This window comes from Struthio camelus, chromosome 13 (assembly GCF_040807025.1).
Source record: "Struthio camelus isolate bStrCam1 chromosome 13, bStrCam1.hap1, whole genome shotgun sequence".
In the NCBI taxonomy this organism is placed as follows: domain Eukaryota; kingdom Metazoa; phylum Chordata; class Aves; order Struthioniformes; family Struthionidae; genus Struthio; species Struthio camelus.
This window is the reverse complement of record NC_090954.1, coordinates 18,848,904-18,867,224: the sequence shown is the minus strand read 5'-3', so window position 1 is coordinate 18,867,224 and position 18,321 is coordinate 18,848,904. Positions and strand designations below refer to the sequence as shown.

At 36.0% G+C, this 18,321-nt stretch overlaps 1 protein-coding gene across 1 annotated transcript in view; it reads left to right on the top strand.

Moving 5' to 3' along the window:
* SLIT3 (slit guidance ligand 3) overlaps nucleotides 1–18,321 on the top strand; it is a 617,690-nt gene that overhangs the window by 3,515 nt on the left and 595,854 nt on the right. The window contains exon 2 of the mRNA XM_068960054.1: nucleotides 5,676–5,824. The gene's annotated coding sequence lies outside the window, so the exon portion shown is untranslated. The remainder of the gene's footprint in view (nucleotides 1–5,675; nucleotides 5,825–18,321) is intronic.

The window sequence follows — 18,321 nt, the reverse complement described above, 5'->3', positions numbered from 1 at the left end:
CAGTAGCAAAATAAGAAGCGAAGGAAATTAAATTAAGCTGTGTCATAGAAACTGACTATAGCAAGGAAATGATACCTTTAATAAGAGCACATGATAGTACTATTTGTCATACAGTTTATAGAAATGTATGCAGTTTCCACTGCTTATTAGCTCTACATAATGCTATGTCACTAATATAGAAGCACAAATTAAGCAGTGGCATGCTCATCTGCACGCTCCAACTTCAAAAATTTCTTGTGTATGCAGTATTAAATGCTTAGTTCTGGTATCTGATTTTAACACAGCATTTTCTGTTGCTCCTGCAGCTGCTTAATAATCTACAAAAGCCAGCATTCGTAGCTAAAATCTCTGATTATTGAACAGTAACAAATATATAGAGAAGTCAAAAGTTTTATGACTTAAAGAAATTGCGATTTGAATTTCCGAGGTTAAAGCTTAAAAAGTAGGTTCTTGTCTTCTACTATTCACTAACTGAAATGGACCAGAAAATTTGGCATGGAGTTTTAGTAATGCAATCAGCAGTTATTTTACTCTAGTAGGATAAGCACCCAAATTCCACTTAGGCTGTAATCGCCGTGCGATACAACAGGTCTTTTAATGAACTGTGAATGCTAAATAGTTTGCCAGCACTTCTGTGCAACATTTTGTTCTAGAGCCATTTTATTAATATTTCCATGGAGATTATTTATTCCATGTGTTTACATACAGTGACAATGCAGTATTAACAGTAGGTAATTACAGTATTGCTGCAGAGCAATAATATTCAAGGAATAAATCTCTCCCTTGGTATGTACTTACTACCAGCTTTCCAGTTCAACAAGTCCATTTCCTTCAATTGAGGAGTAAGACTAGTGTCTTCATGTTTAACATGACTTGTCTGCAGAAAGTGTATGCACAGCAGTGATGCAGGATTAACACCGTGCTGGGTTACAGCTGTGCTGGGTTACTCAATTGCTGGAACACTGTCACAGGGCATATACAGAGTTTTACAGGCCTGACAATACAGCAGCACATGAAATAGGCCTCTGATCCATTTACCAAGAATGGCATTTCCCCAGAAGAGTCTGCTTCCTCAAGTGTGGTCGCCTACAGATCTTTAAATGGGACTTGGTACAGTTTGAGAGCAACCCATGAGATAGGAAAACACGATGGTTCAGTATGGAGTAATATTAGACTCTTAAATTTAGAACATCATCGTTCCCATCTTTTAATCTTAATCGTGGTTATCATTCACTTCTTGCTGCTTTCAAAATTCCCAAATTGGGCTATATTTACTCACGTTATACACTTTTCACAGAAAACTGAAGTGGCCACTGTGACAGAAGAAGGAACATAGGGGTTAGTCACATGTGCTGAGTTAACCCTGTCAATACAAATGGGGCCTAGAGACCCAGTCCAAGTATAACTGTGATATATGATAACAGGTTTAAATGTTCAAGTGGATATAATCCTACAGATCAAAATAAAGAATATGAACAAGCTCCATAATGGTGAAAAAAAGGGAAAACAAAATCATGAAGAGTGTTGAAGTGAACGCTAAGTTTTTAGAAATACCTACTTTTTTTTAAGGATATAAACATGAGTTGCAAAAAGTACTTTTGAAAAAAATACACTTGAAGAACAGTAGGATTAGAACCTGTAGTAGGATTATCTGGGAGATTAAGTAATAAAAGGCAAAGGGAGATCAGATTTCCAATCTGCTTCCTGTGTAAGATGCTGAACCAGTTTTAACAAAATGGGGGAAAAAAAGGTATTCAGTTTCTTTTTGTGCATTCTGGTAGTAGTTACCAATGGTTTGAGTCTTTCTGGAGTACTGGGTCTGTTATTCTTTTGTTCCTTTAGTAGTTTCCCCTTTCCTTCTAATTCTGTTTAAAATAAAATTTGCAAATATATGCCTCATTCTGCGCACTTACATTTTCTATTTCTAGTTTTGTTGTACTACTTTCCTACTAGGTGCAGTCTGTTCTGCTTAAATTCTGTTAGCTTTTTGTACACATCAATCAAGAAGGACATGGTTTGCTAGCCACCTTCTAACTGGTTCCCACTTGGGGCTTGAAAAGCATTGGGAAGGAAGGAGGTAATAGTTCAGCTGGGTCATTTGACTATTTCATTGAAGGACCTGAGTAGCTGAAGCAAAGCAGAAGGCCAGAAATAATGTTCTGCCATATAAAAGTAGGCACCTGGGTTTAGCAGTGGACTGATCTGCTGTTTCCATCTACCAGTTATATGGTTTACATGCTGTTTCATGGTCATTTATTTGCTTATTCAAAGCTATTCTGTATCATCTAGATAACATGTATTTGGCATTACAGAGATCTTTCCAGTTGTAGTACCACTGTAGATATGGTCAAAAGAAGAAACTATTATCAATTTAACACAAGTTGCTCACCGATTCTAACAGTATCCTAGAAGTGAAGAACTGTATTCTATAAAAACTGCTCTAACCTCATGGATGTAAGTTTTGTGCCTTCTGCTAGCACCTAACAATTCTGCTCTTAAGCAACCAGTTGTACCATCTTTTAATAATATTAAATTCAAAATGCCTAAGAAGAGCAGTAGAAACAGGACCCACTTTTATTCTTGCTTTAGCAATATACTACGTCTACGCAGTGCCATGCAACATTTATCCCACGCTGTCCTACAGGACTTGAAATGATTACTTGGCAAATCTATCAAGTAGATGTGACAGTCTTTTTCAAAAGCAAATTTTCAGGCACTTCACCAGAAAAGTTAACACGTACCATTACTTTTATTTATATTTGTTACATTTTCTTTTATTCACTTGGATAGGCCAAGAGCCTCACAATGAAATACTTGAATTTGTGTAATAGTTAGTGGTCCAAGTGTAAAAACATACAAAGTTCAGTGGATAAATTCAGAGCCAAGCTCTGTAGTGGAAATTTATGTTACAGCCAGAACAGCATCTCCTAGACAATGCCCTTTCCTTTCTCCTGACTTTCATCCTATTTTGAAGAATCAGGTCAAATTTGATATGGCTCCCAAGTCTTCCCAATATCCATGATTAAATTCACAATTGCAAAATTTTGAATTACATAATTGCCAAAGACAACCAGGATAAATGTGCGATATCAACTTTGGGATTTTTTTGTGGCTTAAGAGATCAGTCAGTCTCATGACAAGATTATCAAGCTGTTTGTCAAAACATCATTTAAAAAAAGCTGGAGTATATAGTAACTCAAATGAATGCTAACTTTCTTCTGTAAGTGGTACCTAGACAAGCCAGTTGGATTTTAAATCCAGTTCACTTCAGAAACCCGTTATTAGCAACCTGCAATTTAATGCTGATTTCTATTCTCAGCTGCTTTTTTCCAGGCATTATGCATGAAACAATGAATTAATCAGTTGACATTAGTTTTGATTTGATCTATTACACTGATGTTTAATTAATTCAGTAGTTAAATACTGTTACTCTCTCTGACAGAAAAGCGGTTTGGTAACAGAACCAAATGCAAATCAAAAGTGACTTTTTGTGATATAGAAATATACAGGCGTCATCATTAATGCTGCCAGTTACGTAACTGCCATCTAACCAAAAGGATAGTTTACTATTCTGTGAAGTGTCATCTAAGTTACTTCCTGTAACTCATGTTTTTCTGGACATATCCATTTTTAGTGTGAGTACTTTACTAATGTCATTGTTTCCTTTTTAATATTCGTGCTGTCGTACTAGTTAATATGCCTCAGTGTTCTGCCATCCACATTGCTTTTGCAAGCCAGATTCTCATTCCTTCAAAATTCATGAGAAATAGTGTCATGAGGAATACATATGCTTTTGGATTGACAGCCAGCTGTCATCAATCACCACCACTACCTTGCTTATCTACTATTTCCTTGTACGGCTTGCAGTCCATGTACAAGTAGGACAGAACTCCACTTACTGCCACTGCAGAAGCTGTCTTTGTGATAATCAAAGATCGAGTATTATGAGAAGTTGATAACGAATATTCGATCTTAATAAGCCTATGTTCTTTCATGCAGTAATATAGCTTCATTTTGATAAAAGGTATAAGATTCAAATTAAATTACATGGTTATATATTTTTCAGTAGAGCAGTTGGACAGGACAGTTATTTTGAATTTGGATAAACTTTAATCCTATAAAGATCATTGTCTACATTTTGCACTGGAATTTTAACATAGTAACTGTGCTTTTGTAATGAAATGGAGTACAAATTGCTATTTCAGCATCAAAACTAAGTTAGCTTTCATCTGAACCCATTTCAGGCCTATTGTAAAATATTGTCATTTTCCTTAAGAACTGGGAGGACTGTGCAAATAAATCAGAAAGGCAAAGGAAACTGTATTCCTGTGGCTTTTAACCTTTGCTACTACCAAGATGTGGTGTTTTTTTGAAACAAAATGAAACATGTTGAACCACAGTTTTCATCTTACATCGGTTGCTTGATAAGATTTTTTTCTCATCTTAGTTATCCTTTCACCATTACTTTAAAAGTTTTGGGTGATACAGTCACATTGGATTCCTTGTTATCCTATACTTTGTCATTTTATGATCTCCCAAGTAGTTTTGAAAACGTTAATTTGCTGTAATTAGAGCTTATATAGTTTTGTCAAACATGGCAAAAAAAAGAAGACAGGAATAAAATGAAAAATAAAGCATGATAAGTCATAAAAGTGGTATTTCAGTGCATAAACTTTTCACAGCTTCAGGAGCCTTTCTCACTTTTGAGATCTGCTATTATTTAAAGATAACTTTATGAAATGTTCAAGATAAGATTGTTCCCAAGGGACCTAAGTTAAACTATGAATATCATCCTTCTTTATGCATAAAACTAGTACTATAAACTGGTGGTTTGTAGTGATATAACATAGGAATACATGAAACATAAGAAGGCATGTTTTCATTGATTGATTGCTCTACAACTGACAGAGTTTAAGCAGTAGAATACTGAGTTTGCATCATCGCTGTAAGCATCGCTGGATCTTTTAAAGTGAGGTTTAGGTGAGCATACTTATCCTAGGCTGTAACAAGAAAGAGTAATGAAATGATGTGCACTTGTTTAATTTTGTCTGAATACTAGACTTTCTATTTCTGAAACTGCTTTTAACCAGTTTTTGACTTTGTCCAGGTAAATACTGGTGATACTTCTAATGCCACTCCCCCACCCCAAACCACTTTTTGAAAAGTCAAACAGTTGCACAGTTTTTGAGGTAAAACTAATCACAGAATCACAGAATCGTTTAGGTTGGAAGGGACCTCTGGAGATCATCTAGTCCAACCTCCCTGCTCAAGCAGGGTCACCTAGAGCATATTGCCCAGGATCACATCCAGACGGGTTTTGAATATCTCCAGCGAAGGAGACTCCACCACCTCTCTGGGCAACCTGTTCCAATGCTCTGTCACCCTCACAGTGAAGAAGTTTTTTCTCCACTGAGAAATGGATTCTTTCTTATTCTTAAGAAAACTTAAATGATATTGTTGGGGATGGGGATCAAGTAGTTCAATGCCTGGTATAGAGATGTATAATCTGAAATGGGACCACATGAATCAGATAAGAAATGATGTTTGAAAGATTGACCAAGTTAACAGTATCTGATATCTGCCTGCTCATAACCAGAATTACAGGTTGAGAGGTTTTTGCTTTGGGGAGGTTTTTGGTGCTTTGGGCACTAACCATTTTTCATTTCTCTTTTCAGTCACCTGCTTGCCTAACAGGTTAGAAAGGTATCATGAACCACAGCTACTGAATAGCTTCGTTCGTGGAAGGGAAGGCTGAAAATGACTCGACCTATTGAAACCTTGGCAGTAAGGAACTATAAGATGTTTTCGAAAACATCTGGAAAAGGTTTGTGTATGTATATACATATTATATATATATATATGTATACACATAGATATGTGTTAATTTCCAGTGGAGTTGGTTTCGTCCTTGTAAAATGTTTTATTTACTTTTGAAAACAAAGTAGGAAACAAAAAAAAACCAGGGAGTGAATAATATTGACCAAAACGGAACAATTTGGAAAGATTCAATAGAAGGGTCTAATCACCTGAGTATATTTCCCTAGCTTGGTATAATAGTCTGACACTTTTAGTCTCAGCTTTTATTTGCCACATAATTATACTAATTGACAGCTTTAATGACAGATCCACTTAGGTCAGAATCAGAACCTAATTTTTATTCTAAATCATCCATTTTTGCATTGATAAGGTTCCGCACAATGGATTTGATTTTTGTGTTAAATATTTCTGCTATATCTTAAAATACAAGACTGTTAAGCTTGTAAGTTTTAAGTGCAGGATTTTACAAAATGCCTCAGTGAATATGGCCTCTGACCACATTTGCTCCTTTATGTTTATGATTATAGAGTCTTTAATAATTTGATAAATCTTTTTTCATGGACAAATTATGTTACCAAGTAGCCTGGAAGATTAGCGCATGTGGTACACAAAGCTTTTTGACTGTAGACTTACTATGTCATATAGTATAAGCTGTGTATCAACCTTTATGAAATCTTACTTTAGCCATACTTAGTCCAGATATCTTATTTGGACTTAGGTGGATTCATCTTGATTTTTTTTAAGGCTGAAATGTGCCTTTTCAGAAAAAAAAAAACGTATTTCTATAGCAAATATAAAGCCATGCTAAAATATCAGGTTACATTTGTTTTTTGCCGAAGTCTTTACTGAGGCCGTATTTACTAGAAAATACCTAAGTGAATTTAGACAAATTGTCTTGAAATATCTCAGTGGCAATGACAAGTAAATGTTTCCTTCAGTAAAAAGTAGAAATACTAGCAGTTCTCAGCAGTAAAACAGTTTTCATAAACACTCTTTCCCCTTGCTTCTAGGGAACTTGCTGAGGTACTTCTAGTAGCTCAGAATTAAGAAAGCAGGAAAATGGTTACATTGTATAACAGTGCCTGTTTTTGATGAGCTGAATCTGGATCGTTAGAGTATGTCTTAAGACGTAGCTATTTAAGATAAACTATCAGAGGTGCTATTTTCTGCTGATTAATTCAATGTGGGGGAAAACAGTAGTTCTACTTGAAAGAGTCTCACTAATGAAGAGTAAGGTGAAAGAGAGGCTAAAACATAAACTGATGCAATAGAAAACAACTAATCTAAGTTAAAATTTGCATGACTCACCTAGGTTCTCCTCTCTGTTCATTGTCATGATTATGTACTTTGTGTATAGTTGAGTAAATGGTACCACCAAATAGGTTGATTTCACATCATTTCTCTGACTTTTTGTTGATTTTGTGGTATTTTCATCTTAAGAAGTTATCAGATCCCTAAAAAATATGTATTTCTATATTGTGAAGCTGCTTGTTAAACTTTTCAGTGACCTCAGTAAACTTTCCAAACACATTAACAGCGCTGTGACAGAGGTAACTATTACAGCCTTTTTCAGATGGTTGAGATAAAGTACAGAGTTTGCATTTTTGAGCATAATTAAGCAGAGGAGTGAAAAGCTTTTGATTTTGTGGTCTTTTTCTTTAGCCACTAGAGGACTGGGTAAACAACTCATATATTTGTATGTATGAGTGTGTATGTATGAGTGTGTATACACACAGACATACAAAACTGAAAATATAAATTAGCAGATATTTTTATGCATGTTCCTTAAATAACCATTTCTTCTTAGTCATAGCAATGAAAACATAGCTAACTTCTGGCTTAGGAGTTTGATGTCAAATGCTATGTATTTTAAGTATTAAAAGATTCTTTTCACACTGATTGTATCAAAGAATAGCAATACTGAGATAATGATAAGCCTGTTTTTTTGGTGGTACACAGAACATCTTTGTAATGTTTCAGGACCTGTTTTACATTAAGTGGACGCTGATTTGGCTGAGCAGCTAGGACCGGACTTTGGTTGAATGATAATGTTTAAATGAGTGACTTACTAAATATTTCTGAAAATTTCTATTTTAAAACCCATCACTGAGCAAGTAATGTACCACTGGATTTCACTGGATTTCTATGAGTGCAAAGCTCAATTTTTTTGTTACTATAGTAAAATGAGTATTAAAGTAGGTGAGTATGGCATGGCTTTACATGCAAAGGGATCGTGGAAGAAGCAACGTAGCGAACAGTAGTTAGAGACAAAATATTTCAGTTGATGAAATACTGAAGAACTTTTCGTACTGTCTGACATGAAGTGCCTAATATAGGGAACCTGGTGAGGAAATCAGAGTCTGTATAGGAAACAGTGGGACAAATTCCTTCAGAAAGCCAGACTCCTGAACAGGTAGCTTACCGCTCACCATTTCTTATATGAGTAATTTAAAGTTAGACTATGAATACCCTTGCATTTCAATGTCTGCTGAAAGCTTATCTGTGTTACATCATGGATATATTATTGCATATATTCAGTTCATCATGGGGTTTGTATTCATACTGTTTATTTACAGTTTTATTAATATCTTAATGTTCCTCATATGTTAGGGAATATTTAAACTTTTTATGACAGGTCTGTGTTTTGCCTTTAGAGTTAATTTCATTCTATCCTGTTACTTGTGGGGATACTGTTGAAGGGAGGGAAGTGCTATATTCTGTCTTATGTGCTTTTGTGCTCCTCTGAGTTATATGCATAATTTCAAGGGGCTGCTTTCTAAGAAAACTCTGCATAGACAGTCTATATAGAAAGTCTGTAACTTTTAGTTATACTTTTCCTGTAGCTCCTTTAATCATGTATTTTCTTTAAACGTTCCTTAGCTTCATCAGCTAACTAGCTTTTAACCTGCATTTTGAATTTAGGTCTTTATATTGAATACAGAAGAAACATTTAACAAACGTAGTTCAAAGATTGTGTTCGTATTTTTGTGGCCGGCAGCCAAGAGGTTTCACCTGTCCATCAGGGTTTATTTGCACTGATTTTGGGGTGCTTTTAAGTGCTGACAGCCACAGTTACAAAGTCCTCTTATTTGCATGAGCCTTGAAATTCATGAAGTTTGGTTTCCTGTGTATTTATTTGATGGTGGCGTACAAATGTCGTCTTTTCTGTGTTTGGGACATGATCTTGTATGGCTCTTGAGCTAACACTGCCAATTTTCCCCAGCCACAGAAGGTATATTCTCTTTAAGCTGGCTGCTTATTTTCATGGAACTTGTAGAAACTTGGTTTTCTTACTGGTCTGCCAGCTGTGCTTGTAGTCAGGAAGTTCAATAGCTAAGGTGGGGGAGGTACAGATGCTAGTGTTGTGGTTCTGTGAACAATTTAAGTCAGCATAAATCTGTGCTGCAGCTGAAGGACTTGGTCATTGCCTTTTCCCAGTCCTTCGCTGCTCGCTTCTTCAACAATATTAGTAAAAATATTTGTGCAGGTCCTTACAGAACTGATCTAACCTTAAAACTAATCCAGCCTAAAGGGGGTGGTCATAATACAATGTCATGTTCTGTGTAACTGTAATGACTCTCTCATTCTGATTAAAAAGCTGATTTCCACAATAACAGTCTTTCTGATTCATGACTTTTTAAACTATATCTTCACTGCTGTATCATTTAGACTTAATTAAATGGCTTAAGGGAAATGAGAAGAATACAACGCAAGTATTAGTATTTCACATTTAATGTTTACGTACTGCATAAACTTAGTGGAAAAATTTCCTTTGATTTTGTGTTCTAATCATGTTTTGAATGAATTCAGGCTTCAGCCTGAAGGTCAAAGCTCTTCCATATGGGATCTTTATTATCTGTAAATCCAAGTTGTATGGAATAATAATTTGCCTGAGTGCTATGCTGTTTTTTTCTGAATTGTGATATTTAATTATTTATTCAGTGTGGCATAGCAGAAAATCACTTCAGGCTGTGAAGTTAAAACTTTTTATGTGAAATCAAACCAGGTCTAATCATTTGAAGAGATTCATTTAGAATCAAGTTTTTGCCATTCCAAATATCCATGCTCATTCTGGAAGGATAAACAGATGTGGAGGGCTGTGTTAAAGGCAAAGCTGAACCTCCGAGGTGAGTAAATTTCTCCATAGATCAGACTGTGAGTTAAATTTGTTAAGCTGTATAAAACTGCAGGTTTCAGGGTTCTGGAAGGATAAGCCCTTCACTCTTACTCGTGAAGACATGAATCTCCAGAGTAACAAACAGGAATTGTAGTCATGTCCTTGTAGAATATTTGAAAAGCATCTTACTACTTATTCATGAGCAGATACTTCTCTAGGTAAGCTACTTACATTAAAACTAATTTCCCTTGCAGTCAATCAAATAGGGTATATTTAGGTTAGTTTTAGTGTAATCTAGACTGACACTATGAGTCTAAACTTAAAACTTTGTTTTAGCTGATCAGTATAGCACATTATCCAGTGAGATTTTCCTTCTGTTCCGGAATTAGGTGGTTATTAGACATCCAGTAAAGGGTGCTTACCAATGTGAAACGCATTGGACAGAGACTGGTTAAAATATTGTGCTTGCTCCATCTAGCAGTTTATTATTACAGTAGAGCTAGATTCTGCAGAGGTGGAAGTGACTGCCGCAAATATTGTCAGAACAGGAACTGAAGAACACTGCATTGGCTCTCCTCCAACATCTAGGACAACAGGATCTGCAGTCTTCTCCTTTAAAACATAATACTGTGTTGTGTCAGGGCCTGTACCTCATCTCATGGAAGCTGATAGATTTTTACTTTAAATTTTTCTGGAAGTACAGTCAGCCTTAGTGAGACTGTTCAAGTATATGACAGTTTAATTGCCATAAAGGCACAGTTATTTATTGCCTTCACTAAATTACTCATGCTTGCACTATGCTATTGAGCTGGCTGACCTCGCTTTTCTTTGAGCGCTGTTTCCTCCAGGGTGTCAAATTTTATGTTTTGACCACTTTGGAATGAAATTCATCAGCTTCTTCATGTTTATACAGGACTTTGAGTTGCCATCCACCTGGATAAAAAGCAAAATTACTTTAGTATGCTATGCTAAGCTAACAGTTTGCATGCTATAAAATAGTGTAATATTAGCTGCTCTCATCAGCCCAATATAGTAATGCTTGCAAGAGAACCACACAGCAGAGGATCTATTGGGATGTTTATAACCCAGTCTTAATTTTATAAAAATTTCTCTTTCCCGTTCTATTCCACAAGAGTTTGTTTGAATAATAGACCCTTTTGGTATCTTACTGATTGAATTAATCAATATTTCCCATTTCTGATAATTTTTGCTACCGTTGCTTTCAGCATGCTATCGGCCCCTCCAGTCTCAGCAAAATTTAAACCTCTGTTGGTAATCGATTCACCCATCCTACGAAGTCTTTGCACATTATCAGTATTTGACCCTTGTTTATGCTCTATCCATAGATCTCTTGATCCTCACAGTTCTGTCTGTCCTAAAACCTTAAATCAAGTGGAAACCTGTTGCTCAGCCTTGAAGCAGATATTTATGCATATACTGTTCACAGTTTAGGTGGGTAACTGGACATTAATTAATTAATTTGTTATTGTTTAGTGTATATAATATTATATATTATTATTTATTATTGTAGTATTTAATTTGATCTAATCTATCTTTGGAATAGCAAGAGATTGCTAAAGAAGGGGAGGGCGGTATATCTTATGTAAAACAATTACTCCTCTTTTTCATTGCCATATAAATAGTATTTCATAACAAAGCTTACGTGCAAGTGAGGTAAGGCACTTATGTGCCTTGAATTTCCTAGGCACTTCCATTGTCATGAGGTCTGTTCAATGATGTCAAGTATTACTGTTTTCTTCTTTCATTTTGATAGCCTTGCCTTTAAAGTAATTATACAAGTAAAACATGTAAAACGTTAACATTTACAGACCTCAAGCTGGGTCTTTAGTAATCATCACTTGTGAATTTAAGTTCTAGCTATTTTTTAGAGGTTTACTCAATTCGAAAATATTTTTCTCTGAAGCCAAATAGAAGTCCAGAAGTATCTAAAAGTTATACTGAAACTGCTTTTAGTCTAGAATCTGGAGAAGAGTTCCCCAAAGCTTTTATTATATAAGAAATTAGTGATTACTTTTAAATGAGATCGTGGTTATATTGTCATCTTGTATGCTTCCAAAAGTGCATTTAGAAAAGACCTGGTTGCAACATGCATGTACAATTAGCTACTAGATTTTTGATCAGTTGGCAAGAGTTTTTTGCCAACAACTGTACTTTGGGAATTGTGGTTACTGCTAAACTTTGTTTTACACCTGATAATAAATTGATGCTATTTTTTTCACTTCATGGGGAACATTTAAAATTAAAGACTACTCTGTTTTGAAGCCTTGCCACAAACAGCTATTGTGATTAAAGAATCTTGTCAAAATATGTATCTTGAATGCTATTACAGTTTTCACTTCTGGGGGAAGCTTGTTCCTAGTAGTTAGGGCTGGCACTGTAACTGTTACCTAATGCTTCTACTGAGCTTGATTGTTTTGCACACTTTTCAGATTTTAACATTAAAATATTAACATAACCATTCAGAAGCAGTCCTTCTTTGTGGTAGATTGCATTCATTTACTTAAGCAGTTCACTGGCAAGACAGTGTGACCTATGAGTGTCGCCATCTCTTTTATCTAGTTCTATGCCATTAGCGATTTTCTCGTTTGGCTTAGGAGATTTTAAAGTCTGTGTTTGAGTGCAAAAGCTCCTTTAAAACCCCATACATTTCCTATCCTAAGCTGTGCTCTGGTTCCCTATTTTACTATTTGCATCATGTTGACACTCAGTGACTGCAAGAAATTTCAGGCCTGGAAGAACAGAAACATTTTAAAAGTTCTTCATACTTACATGTCTAACAGGAAAATTCAGTCCAGGGGCTTTATCTATAGTGTCAGCTACTTTTGCATTTGACTTCAAACTACCTCTCCCTGCTCCCTTCCCCGCTTACCATTAATTTACTCACTCAGCTTGATCTCTCTCTTCTACAAAATGGACCAGCCTGATTTGATCTTTCTGAATTTAACCTTATCGTTATATTATGGTCCTAAAGCTATCCTCTACTTATTATCAATTCAGAGCACTCTTAGGGTTCCAAAGTTCTCTGGTGCTGTTGATTAGCTGGACAATTAATGAAAAGTACCTTGAGGCTTGAACTTAAATTCATAAACCTCTCAGCACAAAAGGTGAAGCTGCACTAAAGGAACACCTAGGCACATTATACTTTATATATGATATAACTGAAGTTTTTTAGCTTTAATTCAGTGGATTAGGAGCCTTCTGAAAAAAAACCTACTATGTTTAGAGTGGGGTAGAATTCTGGAATGTTTATGCCTTTGGAATTACTCATCTGCTATAGGTTTAAGCAATTGGTCTGCTGACTGTTGCGTTATTTTATGTACTAAGGGAATAGGATGGTCCGTAGAACATACTGTCTGTATAACTGTTTAACTTTTACTGCATAACTTTGTCAAAGTTTGTCTTGGATGTACTGTATGCACGCCTTCCCTGCCATATCACACAAGCACAATGCACTACCAGGTAGAAGAAAAAAGCAAATTATTTAACTTTCGAGTATTACTTAAGCGTTACCTTAAATTTAACAGAGTCTCTGATCTTAGATTATTTACATTAGTTGCTTTTGAAATTTTTTTAATTTTTTAATTTCCAGCAAGAACTGTTTTTGGCAGTCACTTCTTAGTTTGAGAATACAAGCCCCAATTAAGGCTTTTCCTCAGGCAAACTTTAAATGTGGTGGGAGGAATAGGAAGACTCATCTACTGAGTTGGTTGTTTACCACAGATATTATTTTATTTGAGAGAGCTGATGCTGAATCTTTATGCACCTTTGTAGGAATAAAGTTGTTTTATTCCTGCTTTTCCTTTGGGGGAACAGAATCAAATATGTTTCATTTTTGGGCAGAAAACTGGCAAAAGTTTGCATAATTAACACTCCTTCCAACAGAATATGAATTGAAATGAATTGGAACACATTGCATTTAATCTTTTCAGCGGGCGTCTTCAAACAAGCTAAGTGTTTGAAATAGTTAAATGTTGAGCACCTGCCTCTCCTCAGAAGTCCCGAAGATCCCAGCCTTCGGTACAGTCATTCAGAACCTGACGTATCTTGGCTACTAGTTAATTTGTTGTTGTATGAGTTTTAGCCCATTATATGCAACTAATCTAGAGCTTAGAATTCTCGTTAGCTCTAAGAGCTGTCTCCTCCTTCATCTTTGCTTTCAGTCATCTTGTTTCTGGAATTATAGGTGAGTGCAACAAATTGAAGAGTACAATGCAGAAAGCAGCCATTAGTATTAGATAGAATTTAGCTTTATTAGAAGCATCTTTCAGTCTTTCTTGGGGGTAGAACTGCTGAGGAGGGGGATTTCAAACGTTGTTAAGATAGCTATCGTCAGTAAAACGCGTTTTGATTTTTAGCAATCAGTTTGTAGTTGAGAATGAGGGAGAGAACTTAAATGACAGTTCATAATTTGCTGCAACGGTTTTTTTTTAACTACAGAAACTTCTATTATTTTAATATGTCTCTCTCAAGAAAAATCTATTTGAAATAATCAAGAAGATCTACATTATTTTAATATAATTTTTATATACATTTGGCATATGCATTGGGATAACTGGGATGGCTTTAATACCAAGCTGGAAAATACTGTATTTATATTGTGTATAAAGCCTGCATTGGCAAACTTAACTCTTATTAATATTTTTAATAGCTTGTTATTTCTAGGTGTTTCCTCAAGGATGCTGTGTAACAAAAACATCAATGGATAGCTACAGTTATGAAAGGAAGAGTAGCTACATGCCTAGAGCCATTTACTTACGCTGATATCTGCTTTTCAAGCGGAGAGCTAAAGTGTTTGCCATTAGCTTTAACATATTAAAACTATCTTTTTGAAATTTTGCTGGAGTCCTACATGATAGGAAAGTTTTATACAAACTGTGCAATACAGTGCCAAAGTACTAGGGATCAGAGCTCAGTTAGCACTGGCACTCCATGTCCAGTCCACATTTCAAGATGATAGTTGGTGGAAAGTAAGCACTAAAGGTGGGAACTTAGACTTCAGATTTTCAAGTAGATTCCAGATTCCCAGAGAAAGACAGGATTTATATCGCAATCTAGTTAATGAGTTTACTCCGGTCAGGTGATGGTTTCTCAGACAATGACTGTTGCAGCCTGCATTCTGCAATGGGAAGTGGAATGCCTATGTTTCCCAGTGAACATGGAAGTAGTTTAACATCTGAATCAACAGCTCAACAGTCTTCAGTCTGTAACAGAACATCTATTCTACATAAAGTGGTATTATTCTAGGAACTAAGGTTAAATCTCCTGTGGAATTTGATGACATTTTGATCAAACGTTCACAAATAGCTCATTTAGAAACTACTTATTCCTCAAACAGCATTAAATTCTTAAACAAGGCGATTTTATAAGTAGAAAAAGAAACCATTTAAAGTGTTCAGCAGCTGCTCTGCCTTTTTTTTTTTTTTAATTCTTCATCTCCAGTTGAGGTGTAACTTTGACAGCATTTCACGTATGGTGTGGTGTTCTCTTCTCATATTTATACTTACGGAAAGTATAAGTCGAGGCCTGAAGTGAATATCATATATTCTATGATATGCGATCATATTTTTGCATATCACATACTGAATACCTGTATTGCATTAAAATATCCTAACACCCTACTATTACTTTTTCTTAGCAACTGATCTGAAGAAAACGGAAATTAAATTGTTCAGAAAGATGTCTCTCCCTTTGAATTACATGCCATAAAACAGAAACAATAGCTGTTTGTCAAACAAGATCTTTAGTGTCATTTCATCAAGGTACTTCCTGATCTTAACACTTCACTATGACCTCCTAGTGCTGTGTGCAGTAGTGAGGAATGGGTGTGCAGGAGAAGGGACAGTGGACTTCAGTGTGCCCTTGGCAGAGGCCACATCTGAACTGTTTGCCCGCCCTGTGGGTGTCATGTGCTGCTAGTAAGATTGGCCTAATATGAATCACCCTTTTCTGTGGTCTGGTGCAATTGCCCGTGTTGCTCCTCCCTAAAGTAAGCCTAAGGAGAACCTCTGCAAAGCTGAGCAGTATGTGGAGTTGTCATGCTTTGTGATTAAAACAACTGTTGTGTGGGAATGTGCTTTCTTATTTTCCTGAAAGATACAGCAAGAAATCATTTTGAAAGTTCAGCATTTTCAGTTCAGTGTAGAATGAATTTGTCACTGTATCTTAATTACTTTGCTCACTTCTAACTACCATGGAAATTCTTTTCCTAATAATTGATTGTTGATAGTTTGGAGAGCTTTTTTTTTTTTTTTTTTTTAGTGATTATAATGCTTTGGTATCATGATACAGTTTCATTTCTAAGGTCAAATGTAAAATTGGACTGTAGGTATGGATAGCAACACACGGATTTTGACCACTAAATTGTGACATTATTATCAAAACTTACTTGAGTAGCTCACAGCAAATTTGTGACTTGATTAAATCCTAAGATTTTGGGTGATTGTTTTTTTGTATTGTGGTCTGTAGAAGATGAATGCATAATATGGTTAAAACTGTTAAAATGAAGACCAACTGTGTACCTTTGACATGAACAAATGTGAGTGCAATTCACGAGCATGCACGGCAAGGCTAACTTGAATAATGTTTTGCATAGGTCTTTCAAATGCAACAGATCTCAGAGGGAAGATACTAGAAAAAGCATTTAAGGGGCATATAAAAATTAAATTTGTAGCAGTGACACTGTGTTATGGTGTTACTGCACAATGCGTTGTATTAAGGGATATCTTCCCCAGCACAGTCAAATTTGGCTGAATGAATGCTTCAGCTTGACATGTGAGTTCATTTTTCGGCCTGCACGCTTTAAATCACGAATGCAACACAAACTAAGCTTTTTTAATCTTTTTTTTTTTTTTGGTAAATGAAATAGGTTTTAAACGGCTATCTAACTTTCTTAGCTCTGAGGAGGTTTTTTGAATGAAAGCATAGCTCTTCCTCAAACCGCGGAGTTCGCAGATGCCGTTTTGCCCTCCGGACTGCGGGCAGGTAGCACGCCCTGGACACAAGGGGGAGCCGTTTCCCCGCCGTGCTGCCTGCACGGACCGCAGCTACCAGCGCTTCCCGCGTGTTCTCCGTGTTCAGCTGAGCTGTCCTGCCATTGAACGGGAGAAAAATTTGACGAGTAGTTTAAAATCTTTCCTGCCTTGCCTCTCTTCTGCCTTTCTTATCACAGCGCATTCGACTCGTTTGCAGATAATGTTCTGCCTCGCAAACATTAAACCCACATGATTTCAAACACATGAGTTACGAAGGACTGATGTTAATTCCCCTCCCTTGCGTTGATTACAAAAAATGAAAAACAGAGTTTGAACTAGCTTATCTCATTACATCGTTAGTGCCCGTGTAAGGAAAATACTCTCAATCCCGTCTTACAAGGTCGTGTGATCAGCATTTGGAAGAAATGGGACTTGGGACAACTGCAGAATTAGGGAACCAGCCCATGAGGATGATGCTATTTGATGTTTTTAGTTCAATTTTTTTTTTTCAGAGATAAACAGGAATAAAATGCTTCACTACTAAAAATTCCAAATGTTTCTAATGCTGAATTATTTCACCTTGGTAGAGTGGGTGCAGAATGTAGTTGACTGAACTGACTTTGTCCAAAGAAGCTTCCTTGCCCAAATACTGAGTAATGTGATAGTCTTTCTAGGTTCCATCTAGACACAGTGGGCAGAAAGGCAGAAATCAGTCCAGAGACTGATTTAGAGAAAGTTCCCAACTTATATACTATGAATTAACAGTTTATAAATTGTACTATTTCTCTGTATCGGTCTTTGGAGGAGCCTTTGTGTCCACTGAGTATAGAAAGATAAGAATAGTAGCTGTTTTATGGGTTGTTGTGATTAGTCTTTTAAAACAACCTTGGATGATTGTCTTTTGTCTTGGCCATTGTAATATAATAGAGTTGTCTGACAGCCACTAGAAAAAAAGGACTACTGGTATGATTTACAGTATAATTCTTTTGAACATATTGCTGAATGCTTAAGTAATACACTTCCACTTTTATATGTAACAGCTCACTATCAGTTATCCCCGACATTCTTTCAATGTTAATTGCCAGCAGATAAAGTGAGATATACCTCTTGTAGTGTTTATATATTGGGGTCATGCTGTTTAACTGTTGAAGTTAGGGCAGTTGACTGCCAAATTCTTATTTCTGTGTGAAAGAATATATCAAAACTTTAACAGATAGTAACTGAAAGTCCCAGTGCTGCATTAGGGTGATAGGTGGTTTATTTGCTATAGCGTAGGTAGAAGTGATGTTATTAAAGATACATTGCTTGAAAGGGATTTGTGGTTTTTCTTTTCTTTTAATAGAAAGCCAACTAAATAGGTAACTGGTGATGGATCACATTGGGTGAGGTGATTTT